The sequence below is a fragment of the Lissotriton helveticus genome, chromosome 6 (assembly GCF_964261635.1).
Source record: "Lissotriton helveticus chromosome 6, aLisHel1.1, whole genome shotgun sequence".
NCBI classification, from domain to species: Eukaryota; Metazoa; Chordata; class Amphibia; order Caudata; family Salamandridae; genus Lissotriton; species Lissotriton helveticus.
The window spans coordinates 1,025,260,973-1,025,282,679 of NC_136067.1; the positions used below are offsets into that span (position 1 = coordinate 1,025,260,973).

The window sequence follows — 21,707 nt, forward strand, 5'->3', positions numbered from 1 at the left end:
CACAACTCATATCCATTAATAAGGGCTCCAGCATCAGTGAAACCCTGAGTAACAATGAAAATACTGGAAACATTTCACAGACATGGAAGATGTTGAAGAATCTATAACAGCTCCTAACTCACCGACCTATGAAGATATAGGGTCTCTGGAGGAATCTGCTTCGAAGGCTATTGTCGTGCAAAAGCCACACACAAACTCCGACGTCAGTCATGCTCGATGGATCTCAATGACTCCCAAGATTTCAGAGGTGCCATCGAGTCCAACATAAATGACGAGGTTAGTAAAAATCATTATATTTATTTTTTTTTTATTTTATTTTTTTTTAGGTATTTGTAGAGCGCACTGATACCTTGCAGGCTTCCTGGCGCTAAAAATCATTATAGACACTCACTTATATTAATATTTTAACTATTAGTTTGTCTTTCTTTTTCATTTTGAACCGTAGAAAGCATCAGCAAAAAGAGTCATGGTAGAGGGGACTCAGCCGAAGGTTAATGCTGTAAATGTTTACTGCTTATGGTGTTCGAAACAGACTGAAAGTTCCACAATACAAAACATACAGCTGCATAAGAAATGCGTTTGTACCTATATTATCACAGATTTTAAAATGGAATCTCCAGGCATACCCTATGACACCATATGGTCTGTTAAATGTTTTGCTGCGATTGTTTTGAATACTTGTGTCCAATGTGTCTCTGTTACGACCATAAAATTAGTGATCTGCAACAGGAGGTTCACGAGTGTCTATACAACTCGTACACTTCAAGAACAGTCCACCATATATGTAGGTTGCTGGACCTGCACATTTTTTTAAATTGTTATGGTTGGTGTATGGTTTGTCTGCAGAAAAGAAAAATGTCCACCCTGATATGATTAAGGTCGTGTCGACCACGCTTAAAGAGATGCAATGCTCAAGTGTCTCAAGCTGAAAACTCTGTCGTATGCAAGTTTTGTGTACATATTTTGTTAGAAGGATGTCTGAAAGGTATATACAAAAGCATATGTGTGATATTTATTTTGAAAGCCATATGAGTCGTCTCTTTAGCCCCATGAAAACTGTTTTAAAAAACGATGAACTCCATGTTGTCTTGTCATTAATGACTTATTTAACATTACATACTTACTCACTTTAAGAACAAGCATTATAATGTCAGTGCACAAGGTACATCTGAGTTACGTCCAGGATCATGTGTATTGCCTGACTGATATATGTGTTGCTTAAAGAAAGAATAGCTGAAATACAACCTGTAAATCTACAGTATCTGAAGCTTGGTGAGCCACCCACAATGATGCACAGTGACAGACCTGCATGCATAGCCAACTGGTGTTTCAGTCCATGGCTACCTACAATGTATGAATACTGGAGCACGTACAAATACCATACAAGGGAGTTAATACTACCACTGACGAACAGCTTACCTACTGCCTCGGAGCTTCTGACCAAAGATTATTTCAGAAATAAAGGTTTCGTATTGTATGACAGAGAATTATACCTTCTTTTGAATGCTGTCAATAACCTGAATGTCCTAGAGCCATTGAGTTTATAGCTGTAAAAATATCAAAAATTGTGATGCTGCGACAAATTTTCTGCCAGGCCCCTAGTAATATATATAGCATGTGTCATATTATGGATTCGTAGTGAAAATGTCAGCAATCTGTCCAATAACAATGACAAGACATGTATCATGAAACTGTAAATTATGTCCTGTTTATGTGTTGCTAATGTTCTTTATTTTTTTATAAAGTGCTCCACATAAAACTAGTGTCTTTCATTACTTGAGATGCAGAGCCTGATAACATGGTGGGTGTAGGGTTGAGGACGTTTTATTATGATACAAGCAGGATCAGATGCATTTGAAATGTCCAAGCTCTGTTTAGAAGGGTTCTAGTTGAAAATGAGTCAGTAACAGAGTACAGGTGAACACCTGGGGAAGATGTGGATTTACTCCATAAGCCAGGCAGGAGGCGTTTTAGGAGGAGGCAGACCATTGTTAATGCTCAGCTAGATTATCAATGGCAGGCAGACATAATTAGTCTTAGATCTAGCCAAGCATATTAATGGAGCTTGATGTATATTGACGGTAATAGATGTGTTGTCCTAGTGCGCCTTTGCAGAAGCACTAAGTGATAAAACTTGTACCAGCATCAGCACAGCCTTTAATGCCATCTTCAGAAAGTGTCAAACCCTCAAAAACTGCAAAGAGACGCCCAAAAATTATTTTTAACCGCTTGCTTGCAGCGGGAATTCCAGCCCTGTGCTGGACATTCCAATCGCGGGCGTGGCCGTGATGGAACTATTCCGTCATCAGCACAGCCCAACCGTGACTCATGACGGAATGGTTCCGTCATGAGCATGGAAGGGGTTAAACAAGTTATTTCAGAAATTATGAAAACAGCACGATGTTCATCATTTTGTGATGAACACAGAGGTAAAAGCTGCTGTGATAGAGTGTTTTACCAGAACTGTAAAATCTAAGATGTGGAGATATTTCATGGCATACATAACCTACTGATATGTGAATGTTCTACGAGTGTTTATAGATATTTATAATGCCATTTATCACAGAACCCTCAAACCATCTCCCATAGAGGTAACATCTGATGATTCCATAGAATTGTGGTGAATGGTGTACCGGAGCCATTTCGCTGCCAAGGTAAACAAGCCATTTTTGAAAGTAGGTGATCATGTTAGGGTGTCAAAGTTGAAAGGGGTCTTTACGAAGGGCTACCAGTAAACCTTTAGTGACTAAATATTTATACTGGAGAGTGTAGACCGTAAAGAAGGAATATATATTTACAGGTTAAAGGACTATGACGGTGAATGTTGGGTGCCTTTTATAACAAAGAGTTACAGAAGGTGCCAGATGATCCACACCGAGTGTACGCGGTTGAAAAAGTTCTGAAATAAAAAGGTAGCCGGGCTAACAGATAGGCCTTAGTCAAATAGGGTGGATGGTCAGAAAAATTTAACAGTTTGGTCAGCTTACTGCAGGGAGAGTGAGTACAGGGGGCTCTCTGAAGGTTGCAATTTGTAGACAATGTCATTTTGGGGTCGATTCTGATTCGGGAAAAAAAATGTCTGTACGATTTGTATCCGGAGCCCTCTGCGTACGAATCGTACCCGTCCATCCGAGTCGCGTAGTACGATCCCTAGTCCGTGAATTCGTCCGAATCGTCACAATCCGTACGTATTGCAAGGCTGAAACCGTGAACCGTACGACTCGTACACATGCCGTACGACTCATACACATGCCGTACGACCCGACGAGTACGATCCGGACCGGGGTATGAGGACGCGATTCGTACGGTCCACATCAGGTAAGGGCGAGTCCTACGGAAAAGCACACAAACACATACACACCGTACGGTCCGTACACCCCATGATCACAGGGGTACGGTGCATACCCCTGTGATCATAGGGTGTACGCACCATACCCCATGTACGATGGGTGTACGCACCGTACCCCATGTACGATGGGTGTACGCACCGTACCCCATGTATGATGGGTGTTCGCACCGTACCCCATGTACGATGGGTGTACGCACCGTACCCCATGTACGATGGGTATACGCACCGGACCCCATGTACGATGGGTGTAGGCACCGTACCCCATGTACGATGGGTGTATGCACCGGACCCTATGTACGATGGGTGTACGCACCGTACCCCATGTACGATGGGTGTATGCACCGTACCACATGTACGATGGGTGTAAGCACCGTACCCCATGTACGATGCGTACACCCAGCGTGCATGGGGTATGGTGCATCCACCCAGCGTACACGGGGTACGGTGCGTGCACCTATCGTACATGGGGTACGGTGCGTACACCCCATGATCGCAGGGGTACGCACCGTACCCCTGCGATCATGGGGGGTACATACCATACCCAGGGGGCCGTTCCGTACCTGTTTTGGCACAAACTCTGCTTTTACGGCTGTTTTCAGCTCCCGTAGAAAAAGGGTCGTACAGTGCGTACCCGACACATATCGTACTTGCTGGGTCATAAAAACCAGCCGCGAACCATACATATGTCGTGTACAGGGGGTTCCGAGGGAGAATCGTACGGAGATTAGAGTCGTACGGTCTCTGTACGACTCGTACGGAGTACGGCTCCTGGTACGAATCGTACTTTGTCATACGTACGGGCGACGTTGCAGGGTACGATTCGTACGGGAAAAACGCTCTGAACGGCTATTCGGAGCGGTTTTTCCCAAATCGGAATCGGCCCCTTTATGTTACCTTGCCATCCAATGCCTTAAAAGACATGTACACAAAAATCACATACCTAATTATACTGTGAAATGGGCTGACCCTGTGGATCTGAAAGGAAACTGGGAGTTAGCCATAACTGAAATCCAATACCCGTAACATGGAATACATTTCCAATGTTCAAGGCCAAAGTTACCATAAAGCATGATCAGGACCCCTTGATCATCCACTCTGACTTTCCTCACGACTATTACTCCAGCATCATGGTGGTGGTCACAGCCATCAACAAATCTATAGCAAGCATTGAAACTTATTTGACTATTCAGCTAGTATTAGATTACATTCAAAGCAAGGTGTTTCTTAATGATCAATATCGTGATACAGAATTTTACAGTACGGATAAATTAGTAAGGGTTTTAGGCACAGGTACAACATATAAAAGGCCAAACAAATTAAGTCAGTCACTATGTGCCCAAATATTAACAGAGGATTCTATACACTCTACATGTTTAGTGACATTATAGAGCCGCAGAGGATCGGGATAGGTATTCACCATTTTTACAATGGATCCTAGTGAAGGGAGAAAATAACACAATGATTGATATTAAATATATCAAACCAGAATACATAGCAATTTCTAAAAAAACATTTTTTTCACTATTTTGGTTATGTCTTCAACAATCAATCTGAGTCTGTGTCCTTTAAATATAGTAAAGTTACTGTTAAGCTCCATTTAAGGCTGGGACGTGACAGGGACTATTAAGAAGTCATCATGGTGTTCACGAAAGCATACGGCGACCCTGCTCTGCACAGTGACTATTACAGGCACCAGGCTGGATATGGAGGGCCACCATACTTTCAAGGGACCCTTGTTATGTACGGATGGCACTGGGAGATTTTTTCCATAGTTTGTTTCAAAAAGCTATGTCTTTCTTGAGAAGAGGCTATGAAATTGCAAAACCCCACGTTAAAGCCACTGCCACAAACATTGCCCAGGATGTGGTGGAATCTGTGACTTCCACTGTCACTATCAGCATGAACAAATAATCTCAAGAAGGGGCAGGATTTGTGTACAGGCCAAGCAAAGCGAAAGTATTAAAAGGAAGCAAAGGTCTTAGAGTCATAGGGGTCTGCCGGCACTCTATAAAAAAGGTATTGTTCTTCAGAAAGGGCTCTCAAAAGAAGATTCGCAAGGTGGAAGAGAGCCTCAAAAACCAAAAAAACATCATCTAGTGTAAATATTTGTTTAAATGCAACAACCTGAAACATGACCTTTGTACACTGCACCCTGGAGAATTCGCCAAATCTGAGTTTTTCCAGGCAACACTCTACTTGATGAAATATGGTCAGAAAGACCCGGCATGCTCGTCTTTAACACTGAGCTGAACTACATGGAAGGGACTAACTGGGTAGCCATGTAGTTGGATAAAGTCAGGATTACAGTGTTTTAACAGCACAGTGGCATTCCCCAAGCATAACATCTATGGAAAATATATATTCAAGTATGTAAAAAAAGCTGCTGTGGGGTTAGAGTCCAACAAAATCCAGGTACAGGATTCTCTCGTCTACACATGCGGGGAGCATTGTAAATATTTTATTAGCAAAATATCTGAGGGTATGACATTTATGGTTACATTTATTTTATTGTCATGTTGACATATTACAAACCTTTGAGTAAGGATCTTCTAATAAAAGGTCAAAGCTTACATGGCATTTCTTCAACAATAAACACAAAACAACTAACAACCCCTCTTTGCAACCCACCACCCTCAACAACCCTCCTCGCCCCCGGTACCAATTGCTCAATGTCTAGCACAAACTATGTGTCTATGTCTGCTTAAAGATTGCTTATTGTGGGGCATCCCCTCGTGTAGGTTGAGGTGGGTCTGTAAATCTCAATATACACAAATACCAGGGACCGGTCAGTTTGTGTAATTCCTGAGAGAGTGGTGATATGAATTGGTGCCATCTAGTGTGGATAATGTGGCCTTGCCCTGCCAGAGTAAGGGTGAGCCATTCGATTCCCAGGACCCCCCACAGGCAATGTAGGGAGCTTAGATGTTTCTGGATGGAGGCAGTTCCCCACAGTGAAAGAGTTTGATGTGCAGCTCTCGGTGCTATGCTGATTTGATGTTCTTTGCAGGAGGCAAGAGGGTATGTTAGGGGATTAGGGAGGCCAGTAAGATGAACGACGGGAATCTTGGGAGTTGTGTTGAGAAGTGAGTGTCAATGTCATCTAACACCGAGTTCCAAAATGGTGCCAGTTATGAACACCCCCAAAGTATATGTGTAAGTGTACCTTTCTCACCACATTGTGTCCAGGGGGCATCGCTACGACCTGGGTTTCCCCTGTGGAGGTATACTGGGGTAAGGTACCAGTATGAAGTGATTTTCAAAGCTGTCTCGGTGCATGCTATATTGTAAGTCGCACACCTAGCTCTATGGTAGATGTCCTGCCATTCCTTCGTAGAGAGCTGCCATCCTATCTCTCCCTCCCATCATAGGGCTGGGGTTTTGTCTGACATTTGAATGGGACGCAGAGGACATACAACTCAGAGAGAATCCGCTTATCAGGTCATTTGCTCGCCGCCATTTTTCGAAAGGGGTACGGGGCCCTTCAACCCTACTCCTCATAGATGAGTGTAAGAGCCAGTGCCTTATCTGAAAGAATCTAATGTGTTCACTCTGGGGAAGGGAGTAGTTTTTCTTGAGGACGTCAAAGGGTATTGGGCCATCCAAATCAAAGAAGTAGCCGGCCGCTTTACATTCAGCTTCCCTCCAAATCCAGAAGGCTGGTTTGGTCCCAGATGAAAAGGCCGGGTTATCAATTACCAATGACATCGGAGAAGGGAAAGTGGTTAGGTGTCCCCTACGTGTGCATCATTCCCAAACCCTCATGAGAGACTGTGTGACAGAGGAAATATATATGCTAGGAGCCCGATGACAGCGTGGCAAGAATGGTACTTTACTCGAGGATGTCCCCGCTATCGCTCTATCCATGAACAACCAGTGTTTTTCCGACTCTGGTCTGGACCACTCCACCAAGTACCATAACTGAGCTGCTTGGAAGTATCTAAAAACAACAATTGATGGACAGAAGGTTGCACAATGGCAAAACATTCACCCCCAGTCACAGATCTGGGTTTAATCCATCGTTATTTTGCTAATCAAACCACCCCAGTTCAGACATGGCCATATGCAAATCAGTCTTGACCCTGTGCCTCATGGGAACAGTCCAGCCCCAACTGCCAAGCCATGTCTTCCCTGGACCAGAATCAAGCATCCTAGGACCGGTTTCTGGCTATCAGCCGTCATCAGCCAGGATAGCTTGATTCCAGTGGCCTGGAGAGCATGGGATTCACGTCTGAGCATACCCATCCCACTCGGGGTGACAAATGCAAAAACAACAATTGATGGACAGAATGCAGAACAATGTCAAACATTTACCCCAATACAGAGATCTGGGCCTAAATCCATCGTTTTTTTGCTCACCATGCCATTCCAGTTTGAACTCAGCCATATGCAAATCAGTCTTGACCTGTGCCCCATGGGCTGATGGCCATATCTGAACTGGGGTGGTCTGGTGAGCAAAATAACGATGGATTAAACCAGATCCATATACAGAGCAAAGAGAAGCGGAGAGAGGGGGCAGCCTTGCCTGGTACCGTGTTGTATGGGGAATGTGTCTGAGCCATACCCATTCACCCTCACTATAGCAATCGGGGACCTGTAACCGCTAAGGATATAGGCACAAAATCGTTCTCCTATTCCAAAGTGTTTCAGTGTCGCAACTAGAAAGGACCAATGTTCCTGATCGAAGGCCTTCTCGGCATAAGCTGATAACAACATGCTAGCACTCTCAATACGGTGCATTTATCAATAATGTGCAGCAGCTGCTTGGTGTTTTCTGTGCACTGCCTCTGTGGGATCAAACCGGCTTGATCAGGGCCGATTAGTCCCAGCATATAAGGAATCAGGCGGGCTGCTAAAATGCTTGTAGAGAGCTTTGCCTTCAAATTCAGAAGTGAAATAGGGTGGTAATTGGTGCAGTGGCGCTTGTCTTTCCCAGGTTTAGGAATTACAATGATTTCTGCTTCTTGCATTGTGGGAGGGAGATTGCCTGAGGATGCAATATCATTCAACAGTTGGGTGAGGACTGGAGCCAAGTCAGAGCAGAAGGCTTTATAGAATCCTACCGGGAAACCATCAGGCCCCGGGGATTTTAGGTTCCTCTGCCTAGAAATAGCAGAAATGATCTCTTCAATACAGATGGGTGCTTCTAGGGAGGCTGCCTGGGATTCAGTCAGACAAGTTGTCGAGACCTGCCGCAAATAATGTGAAGGGAAGTCAAGGGCAGCCAGTTGCCCGATGTACAGCAATGCACAAAATGCTCTAACACGCTCGGCTATTTGCCCATCATCACTTATCTCTTCATCAACACCATTAAGGAGAGTATCTATTCTGGCGCACTTTCTCTGGGAGGGAAGCATGGCCACAAGTAGTCTGCCACACTTATCCCCATTAACATAAAAGGAGTGTTTCAATCTGTGAAGTGAGCATTCTGCTATGTCCAAATCTAAGCTAGCCAGCTATTTCCACGTAGTTTCTAGTTGGCACCGTATTCTTGGCGGCCTGAGTCGTTGATGTACTTGCTCTAGCTCCCTGACTTGCTCCTGCAGTTCTTTTCACTACATTGGCGGTTTTCTTCCGCTGCTATTGCTTTGATTACCCCCTGTATAACTGCTTTTAAGGTATCCCACAAAGCAAAGGAAGAAACATCTGGGGTGTTGTTAAACTGTAAGTAATCATGGATCGCCTGTTGTATTTGTGTGATCACCGCTGGTCTCTGTAAGATTGTTTCCCTGGGCCATCATCTACCCCTGGAGTGGATGCCTGAGCTCCAAGATCAAGGCAGAATGATCCGACAGAGACAGAGGCTCGATCTGCACTCTGTACATTAACAAAATAATCTTTCGGTTCCCCAGAAAATAGTCTAGACATGCATATGTCTTATGGGCATGTGAGTAAAAGGAGTAATCCCTTGTCTGGGGGTGTAGAGAACACCAGAGATCTGTCAGCCCCATATCCCCCAGCCACTCCAGCCCTTCTTCAGTTAGTGCCCCAGAACCTCCTCCCCCGGAGCCCATGCGGTCCATCTCATTATTGAAGACAATGTTAAAATCTCCTCAATTAAAACCAGCTGATCCTGGGAAGTAAGAGATTCCTCTAAGGCAGCTCTGATGAAGTGTTCCTGCCCTTCGTTAGGTGCATACAGTGAGCCTAGGGAGCGGGCCCATGTCCCCATCTGCACTTGATATACCAAAAGCAGTCCCTTGATCTCTACCAGCTTTAGTCATACCGTTCCCGCAAATTTGCACGCTAAAAGTATTGCCACTCCTGCTGTTTTACAGCCAGATGAAGAGAAATGCAGGCGGGGAAATGCTTTGTTCTTGAACCTGTGGGCATCTTTTGCTAAAAGCTGCATCTCTTGTAGGACACCAATATCAGCCCCTGTGTGCTCTAAGTAAGAAAGGACTATTGTGGCTGTGTCTGGTTTAGCTGAGTTCTTGCTTCTAGTCCTCCCCCTCCACCTCTGGTATCTGCCAGTCGCAGCGTCTGGTTTTGTGCCACTCCTGGTGTCCCCCTATATTACCTCAATATGGAGCAGGTCGTAAGCCACCAGAAGAGCATGTAGCTGCTGGGTCTTCCCTTTCCAGCTAAAAATTAGTCAGAAGGGGTGGCCTCATGGGTATGGGGTGTTATGCTCTCACAGGAAGGCCATCACTGGTCAGAATTCCCTCCTCTTCTTGAGTGCAATGGCGCAGAGATCCTGGAAAATCTGAAGGGAGTGTCCTCTAAAGTGCACTGGGGTCAAATCTCCTGCTTCCAGAGGATTCACTCCTTCAAAGGGAAGCTATGGACACACGATAGTATGTCCAGGGGGGACATACGTGAAGCTCTGGGTAGACCAGTCCGATGAGCTCTATCTATCTTGATCTCTGAAGCCTGGGTGTCTCCCAATATTTGTGCAAAGAGCTCTTTCACATATTCTTCCATATTCCCCGCTTCGGCAGTCAATGGCACTTTCCAAATCCTGATGTTGTTGTGCCTAGACCCGTTTTCAAGGTCCTCGGCATGGGATTGAAGGTATATCTGTTGGCCTGTGAGGTGAATGAGTTCCTGCCTGAGTTGCTTGATCTAATTGTCTAATTGTCCCTGGTGATCTCATGATTCACCAGAGCATCCACTTGATTTCCCAATTACGACACTTCCTTCTGAACTCCATGTAGGTCCTGGACCAGATCTTTCTTGATTGACTGAGGGATGAAAAAGTGTTTCTATGTAAGACCTAGTCACAGGAGCTTCATTGCTCCCATGTTCAGGCCTTAATGAGTGACCTTCCAAGTCACCTACTGAGTCCAAGGCAAGTGGGGTGGATTGTTTAATGAGCATGTCTTTAATGGAGTGTACTTTTTGGTACGAGCCGAGGACATGTTTGTTCCAGGGAGCATTGGGATCTTGGAGAAATATCACCCAAGGACTCTGTGAGGCTGTAGTATGTGTTCACCGAGTGTGTTCCCCGAGGATAGACCCTGGAGTCACCGAGCGCAGAGAGGCACAGTTGTCATAGAATCAGGTCCCAAGCATGAGGCAGCAGGGTCTTTTGTTAGTCTGTATACGCTCTATATAGGAGCACTCTCTCCAAGAGGGCATGCCTTTGCAAGGTCTCAGCGTCTTCTTCCCTCGCTCCCCAGTGCTCCGCAAAGGATGAAATGCAAGGCCTGCCAAAGTCCTGAAAAAAAGGAAGCCAGTTCCTGGGGCATGGGGTGTGGTCTGAACCCGGATGGCAAGGCACTCCTTTGTCCTGTTGGGAGCACTCTCAGGCCTTCCACTCTGTGAGCTCCCCACGGCTTGCTGGGTGCAGGCCTAGCACAGCTGGCAAACGCCTTCGCCAAGGGGTAATATCACAGTATGTAAGTCTCTGCAAAGCTATCAGCAGGAACCCTCAGCTGCAGAGACTTTGTTGGCAACAGTAGCAGACAGGGGCACAAAGGGTTCCCCTGTGCGGACCCAGTAGGGCTTTAGACTGCTGGTTGCTAGGCTGCCATGCCACCACCAGGGTCTCTAAAAAGTCCTCGGGCCTGTTTCTGGAGTCCACTGATCTGGCCACCTATATATCTGTACAGCTTGTTCGTTAAGGTCTAGAGGCTCCAAGGATTCTCTGGCTGCTCTCGGGGTTCTCCCCCGTGCACCCTGTGTTCATTGCTCTTTGCTGCAAGTCAGGGGCCTCCCCTCTCCTTCTGGTCCTTAGTGGGGTCATGTGGTCGTAGCCGCTGATGTTCGTGAGGCTCACACCTCCTTATTTCCCCCTCTGAGATCAGTCCTCCTGCCTCTCAGGCGGCTCCCCGTGGGTCACCTCTGGGCCGTAGGTCCTCCTACAAAAGCTGGGCCTCAAAGCCTACCTCCTTGCTCCATAGGCTGCCCCCATCATCTCTTCTTCCTGGCTCCACGACTCCCTCAAATGGCTGTGGCCCATCCTCTCCTTGAACGGGTCAACACACACTCACAGGGACTCCGCCCCACCTCTCGGTCCTTCGGCTTCTGATTAATACACAGGCCGTCAATGAGAGGGCACTCCCCGATTGGGGCTCCAGGTCCTGTTTGTCATGTTAATTTGGGGGGTAGGTCATCAGCTCGGCTCCGCAGCCGGCCCACCCCTGGGAAGGAGAGGATTGATAGGGGTTTCCCACATGCACCTGGGGTGTATCTAGGTTGCGGGCCTCTGACGTCCAACAGGCCTCAGTGACAACCCCTCCTTGATTAAGGGGTCATCGCCGCCTCATCCGCTATGGGTGCTCTTGCCCTGATCCTCCAAGCATTGCGGCATGGCCCAGCGCACTTATGGCCTGCCGCCGTTACCGGATGGATCAGGTTGATGCTGGTAGGCTGCAGCCTCTTCCGTCAGTGCTTCGGTACCCTCTTGGCCACCCCTCTCAGGGTGTGACATTTAGAAATGTTTTTAATTTATATATGAACGACCTAGTTAACAATGATCGTTTTGTCATGGAATATTTGAAAGAAAACTCGAGGTCTACATCAAGCGTTGTTAAAACAGAATACACAGTTTGTCAAAAGTGTAAGGTCTTGTAACACCTGTAATATGTAATGATGGATGTCTAAAATGAAAAAATAAAAATTTAAATACAGACTGCGCATCTTTATTCTGATGCAAAGGCACATATTTAAACTGTGTTAAAAGGTGACAGAAACACGTTGAAAAGTTAAAGGTTAATTTACAAAGCAGTTTTTTCATAGTACAAGTAACACACTGATAAACTTACTAAAGAAATAAAAGAAGCAAAGTGCAAAGATTTTAACTATGGAGAAAATATACACACAAACACAGACACACATATACATAGGTTCAAAAGTCAGAAGAAACATAAGACATTTAACCATGTATTTATTTTGGACAATATTTTTTTAGGATCCAAAGGCAGAGCCTCGGTGCTCCAAGAGGGAAAAAACTGAGGAACGAAAGGAGATGGTGGCATCTTAGGGAGGGAGTTAAATTAACAGATGTTGGAGTACTTGAGGGCTGTAAGTTGGATCATTCAAACTTTTCATCAGCTGCCTGTGTTCAGCGTTACCAACAATCATCAAATGAGTATTGAATTCTGCAGATGCTCGCGGAAACTGTTCTCAACCTCTAGGCACTTTCTGGAGCAATAATATTTTGGGGTGCATAAGACCTTTGACCAGGTCATACATGTGGGAGTTAACAACCGGCTGACCTTGGTAGAGGAATTCACTACTCTCATTTCAAGAGGCCAGGTCTTTAGGAACTGGCATTTTACATAGCAACACTTACGGGGAACCTTTATACATTTGACTTATATTTTTTTAAAGTTCTCCAATCATGATGTCTAAGGATGATGGTGGGTCTTGAGGCATTGAAGGGAGTGGTGGAGGCTGTTCAGAGTTAGGGGCATATAAAGTCAACCTGCTTCTTTCAACAACCCCATGCGGGTAATGTTTTTGAAAGTTTTGAAGAGTGCTGGAGTAAAGACCTGCTTTGTTGTAAGGTTTTAAATGTGTACAGTTCAAATTGTCTTTAATTTTGGCATCCAGGCAATACATCTCATTTTTCTGGTTAACCCGTAGATTTCCCCAACAGTTCCAGCTGCTGCTGTGGTCCCAAGTACATCTTTTGGGCATACTCCATCAGTTCCCACATAGGAGGCTGGTAATTATCAGTATGGCTATGCCCAACAAAGAACCTATAAAACTCCCACCTGCTTTACAAGGCTCTTCTTAGAAATGATGGAAGCCATTTTATTACAGAGCTTTTTGATGAGGTTGAGCTTCTTCTTCAAAACATGGAACGGGCGCTCTTAAATAAGGATGTTACCCTTTAGGGTGTTTATCGTCCGAAGCAACACACAAGATGACCTTTCTTTGCTGAGGGCTATCGGTGACTAGCATATTTAGGCTAGCCAGATTATGGAGTAGACAGGCCAACACGGTCAATACTGGGTATTATAAGGTCTAGAGTGTAAACGTTATGGGAGTCTCTTTAATGATTCTTTTTATAGGCTTTGGGCTTGGTTTTAAGTGCATAAACGTGGAAAAACACGTTGGGAAATGTTAGCCCGTTTGAAACAGTGTTGTTTCCCTTGGTTTCCATGGCACCCCGTTATGACAAACTTCCATTCACATGTGTCCTCACATACCGATGGCATGGCGGTTCAATCAGTGACCACATTCGGTGTGTCACATGACGCGCCAAGCCAATCAGCATGGCCTTTTCTGAACAACTGCGGTCTGAGCTGGCGGACCAATCAGTGACCACATTTGGTGTGTCACATGACCCGCCAAGCCAATCAACACGGCCCTTTTAAACAACTGCGGTCTGAGCCGCCGGTAACTCCCCAGTCGGTTCAGATGCTGGCTTAGAAGTACCGACGGACAGGTAAGCTCGCGGTGACTGTGTCTGTGATAGATATGCTCCAGGGACGACTTTATCGTCCATGTTTGTCATTTGTACACACTTGGCTTCACAGTCTCTCTGACAGTGGGATTCATTTATTTTGAAGTGACATGCTGCTCGTTTTTTGGTATGTTTGAACTCCAAACACGGGTGAACAAACACACGAGACATTAATATGCTTTAACGACTGGCTGTCACGAATCACGCTGTTTCCGTTTGTAATTAAACGAAGGTCTCAACACCATCTACAACGTTCTTTGGAATAGGAAGGGGAAGTCCTGTTTGAATGTCCTTTTGAATATTAAACAGCTCCCACCAGGGGCATGTCACTGTGTAGGTGAGCTTTCATTGAAGAAAGGTATGTTACCGATTTTCGTTTACTTGCCCCTTATAGAGCGGTGCTTCACTTTACTCCTGAGCCACTGCCAGGTGGGGTGAGGTCGTCACTTCTTACAAGTTATGGTAAGATTTATGCAATTTTCTTTTATTGGGCATATAATTTATATATCCTGAAATGTCAATCAACTACACTATGTGCATGAGTGATACAAGTCAGCACTGAGGGCTTGACTACGCTAAGGCTTATATTCAATAGACCTAGCGATATTGTGTGTTTATGTATGTGTTGCAGCCTCTCTGGTACTTAACCTCTTTTTTCTGACTCTTTTAGTGAAATACATGACCAATAAGAACAGACAAGACTCATCACCTAGAAACTGCAGGTGGTCTCTGTACTTGTCCCTATATCTGGTATCTTATTGCCTTTTTTCACTTATTATTTCTTTTTATGATTGCAGTAGCAATATTTGTTGTTGGGTCCTGAAGAAAGCAAGGACAAACCTGTCCATCAATTGCTGAAACATGTTGACCTGGTACCATATCTAGACAGCTAATCTTTTCAAACTGTCTTAACAAATTTTTAATATTGGGGGAGTGAGTATCAACCGAATAAATTTTGTTCAGTACTCCCTCATCCAATTTTAACACACTTCTTCTTCTTTGTCTTATTTTTTCACTAGTTTTTGCACTGCACCAAATCAGTCACATCACGCTTTACCACTCACTAGCTCAGAGGAGTGGTACACCATACTACTTGTTATTTCAGTTAAAGGGACCATTTACCACCTTGATTTCCTCTTTTCTGAGAATAATACATCAGGGTAGATGGTTTCGAAGGAATCCCAAATGATGAATGGCGGTTCCGAATGGTGACTGATGGGTATCTTTGACCATCTGCTAGGGTGTCATTGATTACCATCTTTCGTAGTCAGTTCGAAAGTTCTGTGTTGAGCGGTTGCACACACTGTAAATTCACTTTTTCTATAGACCCTCTGGTACTCTTTTGTTGTTATGTATCTGTTGGGAATGTTCCCAGAGCTTGATCTTTAAATATTCCCTTGGGTCCCATTTGATCGTAGTGTTGTTGTTTTCTGAGCAGTCTCTTGGCTGCGGACCCTATATATGTGCGACACAGATATTGTGACTGTGTGCGCAGGCTACCACTAAATGTGGTTAAGCCTTCTGCTCTATCACTTCTGTTTAGGCAGACCCCTCACAAGACATTCCCCCCTTTTTCTTCCCTTCCCTTTCACCTACATTATGGCCGAAAACCATGGCCTGTCGTTCACTGAAGATGACTTACAGTCGGCACTAGCAGAACATCCCGATGTAGTTGACACTACACCCGCCATTATCTCCATCAATGAGGATGAATGGGGTAAACTGTTGGGCCTTAAGAAATCCCAGACCCGAACAGTACTCCATGGTGCAGTGATGGCACAATATTTACGCAACAACTGTGCACCAACGGGTCTGATTGTGACCAACGCCCCTAGGTTGTTCCTCAAGGATAAGGAATTCTTGAAGAACTGGTCACTTATAGCCTGGCGATGCACCAGGGACTGGTTGATTTTAATCATCCAGACCTCCAAACGCATAGCAGACACAATGCTTATCGAGATCCAGGTCATGGAATCTAAGATCAGGGCTACTCTTTCTGCCAAAGCCTTCCAGAAAAATCAGGACGAGACTAACAAAAATAATAGGGTATACAAAGAGTACACACTATCGGTCAAAATAGAGAAGTTTAGAAAAGATCTCGACAAGTTTAAATTTGACAAGGTATATCCCTACACTAGTGAGTCCTATGTCCGCCCTGATTTTAATACAAATAATCGTAAAACAGGTTCATCATACGGGACATCGAGTTCTGATGAAAATACGTCTGGTAGTGATACTGGGAATGGTAATCAGAACACACGTGGTAGGGGTCGTGGCAAGAGGAATCTGCATAACAGCTGGAGAGGAAACCATCAAAGTCAACAACAACACTGGTGGCCACCAAACCCTTGGCATTTTGGTGGTGTACCTCCTTTTTTTCCTCCACAACAACCAGGTCCTTATCAACAACCTATGGGCCAATGCGCGCCAAATTTTCCAACAAACTTTCAATCCATTTTTCAAGGCAATTTTTCTGGCCAGCCTTTTTTAGGGTTTGGCCGGGGCAGGTCCCGAGGCAGGAAGAGAGGACAGACCCAACCTCAGGTACACTACAGCCCACCGTCCACTTCGACGGCGACGAGGAACCTGAGGAGCAACACTGCCAAGAACAAAGAACAAGCACAGAGCAATGTGGATCCGGACTTGTGATTAACTTGAGCAAACATGTCTTGACTCCAGCAGAAGATAAGGCGCTTAACAAGGGACTTGGATTTGTCCCCACACATCGGAATGACCACTTTGAGACCCGCCTTGAGCTGGCTAAATTTCTCAGGAAAGTTAGACTGCATTTCTTTTTCGCTGACAAAGAAGAACTATCACACGATGAGAGAGATATTAATACTGGTTTGAAATGTAAATCTACTTTCAATCCGCCCACCCACCTAATGCCACCACAGGTCCTGGCTTTTGAACAAGCGATTGAGAAGGAAGTGGAAAACCTTTTTTCAGAGAACAACAGGGTGTTCTGCAATCTACCAAAAGCTGAACATCTGGCACTGAAATCGTTATCAGCCGATAAAGAACTTACCATTAAACCGGCTGACAAAGGCGGGTCCATTGTCCTACTAGACGCTAGTACCTACCGGGCTGAATGCCTTCGGCAACTAAGTGATAGGAATTCATACCATCTTCTTGAACAGGACCCCACAGAAGACCTGAAGAGGACGATCCAGATGATGATTGAAGAGGCCTCATCAAAAGGCTGGATTACCCAAGCAGAAGCTGCCTTCCTATACACCGAACACCCAGTGATGCCATATGTTTATGCCTTACCTAAGGTTCATAAAGAACAGAGGCCACCTCCTGGCCGCCCGATCATCTCCGGCATAGGGTCGGTTTTGGAACCGTTATCGACTTTTGTTGATTATTTTCTACGCCCTGTGGTACAAGAAATGCCCACTTACATGAAAGATACAACGGACGTTCTACGTCTTCTGCCCAATATCGAATTTGATGCCAATACAGATCTCCTGGTCTCTTTTGATGTTGAGGCGCTTTACACCTCCATCCCCCAAGATGAGACATTGGAAGTCATTCATTCTCTGTTGGACTCCAGGGATTTGGACAGTATCACACCAGTCCATTTCATCATGGCTTGTGCCACACTGGCCATGAAACAACATTTCTTTAGATTCGAAGAGACGATATATTTGCAGGTGTCTGGCACTAGCATGGAGAGCATTTACGCCCCCAGTCTGGCGAACCTATACGTTCATTCGTTCGAGCAGGAACATATTCTCACTGACAGCAACCCCTATATTGAAAATCTTAGAATCTGGAAGAGATACATCGATGATGTGTTGGTTATATGGCGGGGCTCCAGTGAGAAATGTCTTGAGTTCCTACAATGGTTGAACAGCAGGAATACCTTTCTACGGTTCACTATTGAAATAGGGGGTAGCAGTCTTGCCTTCCTTGACCTAAGAATTGTAGCCACTCCTGATGGCTTACAGTCAGAACTCTACAGAAAACCCATGTCAAGGAATTCGCTTTTAATGTTCGACAGTTACCACCCTAGATCATTAAGGGAGAACCTTCCCTTCGGACAATTTCTCCGTGTTCAAAGAAACTGTTCCACCATCCCAGCTTTCAAAAAACATTCCACCACATTGTGCAACCAGTTTATATCATGAAAATACCCATCTAAACTGGTACAACGTTCAATGAAACGGGCCAGCAATAATAACCGACTGGCATTATTGGAACCGTCTATGCCGAAACCACCACTTGAAAGACTCACATTTGTGCATACTTTTGGGACTCTTTCCAATTAAATCCAAAAACTGGTCAAAAGACATTGGCCAATTCTCAATTCTGGGCATATGACTATCCAGACCCCCATGTTTTCCTTTAAGAGGGGTTCTAATTTGAGAGATAGGATGGTCCACACCAGACCCCGAGAAGAACAACCCAGGGTTCTGGGTTCGTTGTGGGATCTCCCTCCGGTCACCGGACACCACCCTTGTGGTTCATGTCAGGCGTGCCCACAAACCAAGAAAACAGTAGAGGTTGACATAGGTACATCCAGACCCTGGAGACAGATAAAATTCACGAATTGCAATAGTGAACGACTAGTTTATCTGATAACATGCCCCTGCGGACTCAAATACGTAGGGAGGACTACGCGCAAAATACGCGTCAGGATATCTGAGCATAAGAGTACAATTCGTTGTAGGAGACAGGCTACCAAGCTAACCACACACTTTTTAGAAGCACATCATTCCTCCACTGCATTCCAATGGACCGTGTTGGAACAACCATTCATTCCCTCTCACACTGCAGATGTGGTGAAAATTCTTCTTTTAAAGGAACAAAAATGGGTCCTGAAGCTTGACACTCATCGTAGTGGGCTTAATGATGAGATTCCTTGGTCCTCCTTTTAAGTGAACAAATTATACCTTGTGATCTTTTCAGATATTTAAATATTGATTATTTAAAGAAAAGTAGTTTTGCCCTCAATGCTAATAAACCATCTCCGGGGCTTGACTACGATCGATTGTTTTAGAGGCTATTGTCATGCTATGCCGTAGAACATTTTAATCTCTGGGTTTGACTACGATCGGTAATGGTGTGCTTTTTCCTAACATGCAGAATACGGCCCACACGAACAACTGCTCACTCGTTGCATGCATTTTTCTACAATTGCACCTTTGGTTCGAACATAAGATGTTTACGAGGCCGCTGGTAAGCCCGTTTGAAACAGTGTTGCTTCCCTTGGTTTCCATGGCACCCCGTTATGACAAACTTCCATTCACATGTGTCCTCACATACCGATGGCATGGCTGTCCAATCAGTGACCACATTCGGTGTGTCACATGACTCGCCAAGCCAATAGGCATGGCCTTTTCTGAACAACTGCGGTCTGAGCTGGCGGACCAATCAGTGACCACATTTGGTGTGTCACATGACCCGCCAAGCCAATCAACACGGCCCTTTTAAACAACTGCGTTCTGAGCCGCCGGTACCTCCCCAGTCGGTTCAGATGCCGGCTTAGAAGTACCGACGGACAGGTAAGCTCGCGGTGACTGTGTCTGTGATAGATATGCTCCAGGGACGACTTTATCGCCCATGTTTGTCATTTGTACACACTTGGCTTCACAGTCTCTCTGACAGTGGGATTCATTTATTTTGTAGTGACATGCTGCTTGTTTTTTGGTATGTTTGAACACTGAACACGGGTGAACAAACACACGAGACATTAATATGCTTTAACGACTGGCTGTCACGAATCACGCTGTTTCCGTTTGTAATTAAACGGAGGATTCAACACCATCTACGGCGTTCTTTGGAATAGGAAGGGGAAGTCCTGTTTAAATGTTCTTTTGAATATTAAACAACTCCCACCAGGGGCATGTCACTGTGTAGGTGAGCTTTAATTGAAGAAAGGCATGTTACCGATTTTCATTTTACTTGCCCCTTATAGAGCGGTGCTTCACTCTACTCCTGAGCCACTGCCAGGTTAGGTGAGGTTGTCACTTCTTACAAGTTATGGTAAGATTTATGCAATTTTCTTTCATTGGGCATATAATTTATATATCCTGAAATGTCAATCAACTACACTATGTGCATGAGTGATAAAAGTCAGCACTGAGGGCTTGACTACGCTAAGGCTTATATTCAATAGACCTAGCGATATTGTGTGTTTATGTATGTGTTGCAGCCTCTCTGGTACTTAACCTCTTTTTTCTGACTCTTTCAGTGAAATACATGACCAATAAGAACAGACAAGACTCATCACCTAGAAACTGCAGGTGATCTCTGTACTTGTCCCTATATCTGGTATCTTATTGCCTTTTTTCACTTATTATTTCTTTTTATGATTGCAGTAGCAATATTTGTTGTTGGGTCCTGAAGAAAGCAAGGACAAACCTGTCCATCAATTGCTGAAACATGTTGACCTGGTACCATATCTAGACAGCTAATCTTTTCAAACTGTCTTAACACATTTTTAATATTGGCGGAGTGAGTATCATCCGAATAAATTTTGTTCAGTACTCCCTCATCCAATTTTAACACACTTCTTCTTCTTTGTCTTATTTTTTCACTAGTTTTTGCACTGCACCAAATCAGTCACATCACGCTTTACCACTCACTAGCTCAGAGGAGTGGTACAACATACTACTTGTTATTTCAGTTAAAGGGACCATTTACCACCTTGGTTTCCTCTTTTCTGAGAATAATACATCAGGGTAGATGGTCTCGAAGGAATCCCAAATGATGAGGGGCGGTTCTGAATGGTGACTGATGGGTATCTTTGACCATCTGCTAGGGTGTCATTGATTACCATCTTTCGTAGTCAGTTAGAAAGTTCTGTGTTGAGCGGTTGCACACACTGTAAACTCACTTTTTCTATAGACCCTCTGGTACTCTTTTGTTTGTAGTGTAGTTCCTATATTCCCAATAGGCTCTGCGCATTGGAATAATATATTCAGCAGTGTAGACGTAGGACTGAGGTCGACTAGGTCTCTACTGACTATATTAGACTTAAGTTTTGCCAGCTAGCTCAGAGGTCACTAGAAACTTTCTCAAATAAACGAGGAGGAGTTTAACCTCCCTGGATAGACAAGAAGGGAGTAGCTTCTGAAAACCATATAACATGACAACTTTGCTCCCTCAGAATAAGAGTGTATCTCTAGAGTCGTGTGAAAACAAGAGACAGCTATTTCACTCAGTCAAGTGTGCATACTTAGTTTCACCAGAGTGCAGAGAAAAGAGAGACGGGCGTTTTCAATAAAAGGTGTTATTTTATTGAGCAGTCTTCTTTCTCATACAAGAGAAATGAATTGCCACAATTGCAATACTCATAGTAAAGTAAAGTGCGTACAGTAAAAGGAGGATTAAGAAATAATACTGTAAAAGCATTAAAGCATTGATATGGTTTCTTAGCCATAATATACTTTAAAATAGATGAAATATATACATACTTATATACATTGACTAACGTACTCAACTGGTGCTTCTAAATACGCCTACCCCGGTGTACCTGACCTAAGCCTAATACGT

General features: G+C 44.6%; 1 pseudogene; it reads left to right on the plus strand.

Annotated features, from left to right (window-relative positions):
• Positions 1–466: 466 nt before the first annotated feature.
• LOC144762596 (uncharacterized) lies at positions 467–1,133 on the plus strand (annotated as a pseudogene).
• Positions 1,134–21,707: the final 20,574 nt, after the last annotated feature.